The 6,234-nt window shown below is 35.8% G+C and overlaps 1 long non-coding RNA gene across 1 annotated transcript; it reads right to left on the bottom strand.

The window, feature by feature from the left end:
* Positions 1–2,014: 2,014 nt before the first annotated feature.
* Positions 2,015–5,074, bottom strand: LOC128629775 (uncharacterized). The gene is made up of 3 exons (XR_008394160.1): positions 4,960–5,074; positions 4,799–4,882; positions 2,015–3,709 (listed from the first exon to the last, which is right to left on the bottom strand). It is a non-coding gene; the product is annotated as an uncharacterized LOC128629775 (long non-coding RNA).
* Positions 5,075–6,234: the final 1,160 nt, after the last annotated feature.

Raw genomic sequence — 6,234 nt, 5'->3', positions numbered from 1 at the left:
TAAGCAGTGAAATCGTGTTTTGATGAGAAATTTAATATTTCTTTGTAAACTATAAATCATATTTTTTCTCAAATCTAGTCTACTGCATGTTCCATTTTTTGTTGAAACATTGTAATTGTAAAGCGACACTGGTTATGAGTAAGGAGCTATATAAATTACACATATTATTATTATTATTATTATTATTATTATTATTATTATTAATAATAATAATAATAATAATAATAATAATAATGTATTTATTTATTTATGATATATTTTAACTGTTGAAGCATATGTAATTAAACAGTGATTTCAGTGGTGGTAACACTGTATACAGTGCCTTGAATCCACTTTCAGGTGTTTTGGAGTTCTTAATGATCTGTTTTAGGAAAAATAGTATTTTGAATACATTTTGCATTAGGCTACTCAGAGCAGCTGGAGTGCTGATCTTATTTGCTTCTGCAGGATGTGTTTGAAAAAGAACTTAACTAATTCGTGTGGCAGCTGCGCAATGCATAAAATCATGCAGATACAGGTAAGTATTTCAGTAAGCTTCAGTTAATGTTCACAGCAAACATCAGAATCTCAGTGATCTCAGTGATGATGGTATGAATGTTGGTGCCAGACGAGCTGGTTTGAGAATTTTAGAGGCTGATCTGGGAGTTTCACAGACAGCAATCTCTTGAGTTTACACAGAATGGTGGAGAAAAACAAACACCTTGTTGATGACAGAGGACAGAGGAGAATGGACAGATTGGTTCGAGCTGACAGAAAGGCTATGGTAATGATAATTCTTTACCAGTGTGGAGAGCAGAAAACCCTCTTGCAACATACAATACGTCTAACCAAATGAGGTGGATAAGCTACAACCATATTAGGTTCCACTCCTGTCTGTGAGCCAAGAACAGGAACCTGAGGCTAGAGTGGGTGTGGACTCACTGGAACTGGACAGTTGAAGCATGGAAAAACATTGCCTGATTTGATGAATCTTGATTTCTGTTGTGACATGTAGATAATAGGGTCAGACATTGGCATCAGCAGCATGAACCTGCCTTGTGTCAACAGTCCAGACTGCTGCTGGTGGTATAACAGTGTGTAGAATGTTTTCTTTCTATTATGTGATCCTATGTGAACCTTTGCTTTCAGCATATGGTGTGAACCCCTTGGTCAGAAATAACCGAAACTAAACATTTTCCCTGTTTTTACTGTTGATCAGTCCTGCACATCGGCTTGTAAGAATTTTAGCTCGTTTCTCAGAACAGAACAGCTTCAACTCTGGAATGCTGGTGATTTTCCTGACATGAACTGCTTGCTTGAGGTCCTTCCACAACATTTCTATTGGATTAAGTTCAGGACATTGACTTGGCAAATTCTGAAACATGAATTTTATTCTCTTTTAACCATACTTTGGTGGACCCATATGTGCTTTTTGTGCCTAGGGTTGTTGGCCTGCTGCATGACCCCTGTCCAAGGACATGCATGGTAGGCTGATTGGCATGTCCAAAGTGTCTGTAGTGTATGAATGGGTGTGTGAATGTGTATGTGAGTGTGCCTTGCGATGGATTGGTACCCTGTCCAGTGTGTACCCTGTCCTGTGCCCTATGATCTCTGGGATAGGCTCAAGGTTCCGTGCGACCCTGTATGATAGGAGATATAGAAATCGAAAGGGTGGGTGGATGGAAACCAGAGCGAAATTTCATTATCCTGAGTATCCAGTTACACAAATGGAAAGGTGAGTTTAGAATTGGCTAAATAAATCATACAATCTAGAAACAAACAAGTGGGATATAATCAGTGGTTGATTTTAGACACAATCATTCCTGATATTATTAATAATTCTGCTGTTGGTTTGAGTTGAGCACTGACAATCAAATTAAAAGAAGAAGAATCCAGTATTTAGTGGTTTGTTGTTGTTTTTTTAAACAGTGGAGTGATAAGAAGAAATCCTCAGAGACTGCTACAGTGTCCTCTCAGGAATCCGTGGCTAATCATAGGCAGAAGTGTTTCAGAGACATTCTGGACACTGTGTAATCAGAATTTCTTTATTGAGTCTTAGTTACAGATTATTGAATATGTTGCATGTTAAATAAGATTCTGATACTAACAATGGGAAATGTTGATTTAAGAGAATGGAATGCTCTGAACCTTGATGAGCCATAATAATAAAAAAGTTCACATATTAAACAAATTAGAAAATCCCATAATTGTCACAAATAAATAAATAAATTTAAAGCCCATTAATATTTGGTAATGTGCTGTACTGAGAATCATCATTCTACAAACATTGGAAATTCTCAAGCAGGTAAGTGTTTAAGGGAAGGAACAAAGTTTAAAGTGAACACATTTATGCCAGTGAGTAAAACCTCATTCTTACATGATCTCGGCACTTTCTGTGTTTTAAACATGCTTCCAACCATACAAAAATTCATCATGACTGATTGGCTGGGAGGTGACAAGGATTCTGAGTATTGTTCAATAAAGCTGATGATATATCTGCAGTGAAAACTGTAAAGGTGTACAGATGAATGAGCAGTTCTTACAACCAGGATAATCTGAGTGTTTTGTTTTCTACTATATTAACCTAAATTCTCACTATCCCAGAAAAGCTACTGAATATACTTTATCTACTCAGTAATATTTGCGAGAGAAACTTAACTAGCATTATTCTACCAGAAAATATAGCTATTGTTTTAAACTCAAACCGAGGTATAACTATGCTAAACCCAGAAATCAAGAGGCATGTTTAATACATCAATCACATTGTACATATAACAGGGTCTGTACAGATGCTTCATAATGAAATTCCAGGATTTTCAAGGACTTTTCAAGCACTGTTTTGTTTTGTTTTGTTTTCAAGGACTATACAAGAGATGTCATTGAAACATATCCTTCATTTCCAAAAAAAATCTTAATAATAATATTTTTTTTTAAAACAACCATTTTTATATAGCTCCTTTTCCCAGCCATGATGGACAAATTTTGTATTTCCCAGTCATTGCTTCATTTTCACCATAATTTCACCATTGCATCGTATGTTCACTCTGCCTAGTGTCAGCCCTTTATTACATCCTACTCTCTGTGCTCACATGCTGAATTTTAATACAGCCGAATTCCCAATAAAGCTGTTCTCATTTACATATTTTTTCTGTTTCTGAAAGCAGGACCTCGCACTCGCCGGGCAGTACTGGCCATTATCTTCTACAGAAAGTAGCTAAGGTTTGTCCTAAGTCGATAGATATATTGCTAGATGCTTTAAAAAAAAAAAAAAAAAGTTGCTAAAGGGGTCTGAGAAGTGGACCGAAGCTGTCCCTGTTAAAATGAATGAGTGAACAGCAGGAGGAGGAGGGGCTGCAGCGGGGAGTCATATTTTGAGTGAAAGGATTGTATTCGTGTTCTTTTGAAAATTGTTATTTTTTATTTATTGACTTTTTATCATTCAAGCACTTTTTAACCACTGATACATAAAAAATGGCTATTTTCAAGGTTTTCCAGTACTTAAATTTCCAAATGCCAAATTCAAGCACCTTGTACAAACCCTGTGCTAATAATTTTTCATAGCTACATTTCTCTAGTACTTCTAATTAATAAACCTATAACATCAGTTAGCTAGTATTTTCAAGTGCTACACCCAAACCTCACACATTTGATGTTTTTTTTCTTTTTGTTCTTTGAACATTTCTTCTTCTTCCGCTTCTTCTTCTTCTTGTTTCAGATATATTTCTGCCACCTGTAAGTCAGAATGACAAAATTCTTGACTGTAATATCACTCAGGTAAAAGAAATAAATCAATGAATTAATAAATAAGTAACAGTAAACTGATTTTCTGCAAATTTCATGGAACTATCAATAAATTGATAGTTATATAAAGCCCATAAATTCAAAGTTACCTATTTTTTTCCTTTAAATGCTACATTTCCTCAGTTTACACATTTGATTTGTTTTTTTATGTTCTATCGTGAATAACATATGGGTTTATGAGACTGCAAATCATTGCATTCTGTTTTTATTTACATTTTTCACAACGTCCCAACTTTTTTGGAATTGGGGTTGTAGTACTCCCTTTCATTATCCAGGAAAGTGAGATGTTGCTGTTTACAAATGTCAACATGTTTTTGATAATTATTGAGCATCACACCAAAAATTAATTATTGAGGATTGTCACCAAATTTCTGAAATCTAGGCCAAACATCCTAGGACTAGTTGGCAAATGTTAAAAGCATTTTTTGCTATGTGCCAAATTTGGTCATACAAAGGGAGCAGAGCTAAGATCAGATAGCTGTTTATGAGGAACTATAAGTCTGATCAGAAAATCAGATAACTGAAAAGTTTCCCATTAAGCTATTGCCACAAAACTTGAATAGAAAGTTCAGGGATGGACCTCCTAGTATCCGATGCAATCTTGCTCAAATTGGCTACCTGGGGCTGCTGTTCATGTTCATAACGGTCAGCGTTAAGTTCAAATAGCTGTTTCTCAGGAACCAAAATTCTAATTGAGCAGAATTTGCAGTGAGCTTTCTGCTAATCTGTAACTGAATTACTTAAAAAAATGTCTGCCTTCTGCCAGTCGGCTTTCAGCAGGTAGGTTACACAACTAGCATTGAGTTATCATCACAAAATGTGATATGCATAAGAAAGTTCACATATGGTCTCTTTATTGTTCTATGAATCTTGACAAGAACTGGCCACTGGGGGTGCTATACGCAGGGAGTGTTTGGACCCCACAGATTGCCTCTTATGGCTATATTACTATTATTATTAGCAGTAGAAGTAGTTGTATTATTATTATTGCAGTAGTAGTAGTAGTGATATTTCCTACCGTTTTTTAAGTTTAATTTTCCACCTCTGGTTCCTTAGTCCAACAGATCTGACGCACTGAAGGCTGGACATTGGCAGATATCATCTATGATGAAAAAGTACTATTATTTATTTATTTATTTGTGTATGTATGTATCTACCATACATGTCATAAACACAAACCTTTTGAAGAATTTTGTCCCTCACAGAAGGGTTCATAAGATCCTCACTGCTGTTAAACTTCAATCTCAGAAATGCCCTCTTAGTAACAGGCACTAAAAAAAATTAACAGTATTGATATTTAGCGGCTGTTGTAAAACTTAATTTGACTTCAAATGTATATGAAATTGTGAACTGGATATAAAAGTGTAACTTGGAACCCCATAGACTTCCACTTCACAGAGCGTGAGAGCCTGGATAACATTGGGAATGATGATGTTCACATGACGACCCCTCATGTTGCAGGTGTAATTTGTAGAGGCACCAGCAGGGATGCTAGAGATAACGACACATCTGTGGGGAGAGAGAGAAGAAAGAGAGAGACTTTGACTTTTAAAATATAATTTATTGTACAATTTAAAAAACCTTAACATACAGAACACATTGTTTTAACGACCATTACCAATTGAAAAAGAGATTCTCGCCTCTTATAAGTCACCCCTTTGTTTACACACCATTTCTTCTCAAACATCGGAAGATCACCATTCATTTGGTAAAATTCATACTTTAATCTAATCCTAGACTCAACCAAGGCCTTAAATAATTTAACCATGTTTACTTCTTTCCCTTCCAATCCCATTTTGTAAGCCTTCCAAATGGCTAATTTTGCTTGACCGACCAAAAAATTTGAATAGGTACAGATTTCCTGCCTGTGGCGAGAATATCTACCCCCATAAATAAACCCTGTTTTCGAGAAAATGATCCCCAAACTATGAAACATTGTATCCAATAGATTTAAGAGCGGAGATAATTTACAACATTCACAAAAGACATGAATCACAGTATCGAGTTCATCACACAAAGTGCACAGTGGAGACGATGCATATTTACATTTAAACAAAAACACTTTTGTTGGTAATGCACAATGTAAAATCCGCCACTGTAAGTCACCAGACCTTTTTGGTAGAGGGTTTTTATACAATAACTGCCATGAAGGTTCATTATCTCCTGACGTCAAGAAATGAGTCCTCCATTCTGTATGCCTCCTCCCCCTTAGATGTCCGACAAAGTAGGACTTTACACAGGAAATATATGCATTTTGTTTGTTCACCATGGAAAACGGAAGACTTTGCAAGCCTTTAAAAGATAACAAAATGTTTACATTGTCTCCATTGTTAATTTGAGCTACCTCTGGAGTTAAGTACACTTCTGGAAAAAAGACCTTTGTGTTACCGCCGGACTTAAACTTGGTTATATAATCCCACAAAGATGTAGGAAAAGATGTTTTCAAATCCTTTA

The sequence above is a fragment of the Ictalurus punctatus genome, unplaced genomic scaffold, assembly GCF_001660625.3.
Source record: "Ictalurus punctatus breed USDA103 unplaced genomic scaffold, Coco_2.0 Super-Scaffold_100, whole genome shotgun sequence".
NCBI lineage: Eukaryota > Metazoa > Chordata > Actinopteri > Siluriformes > Ictaluridae > Ictalurus > Ictalurus punctatus.
The sequence above is the reverse complement of the archived record's forward strand: the minus strand, read 5'-3'. Positions and strand labels throughout refer to the sequence as shown.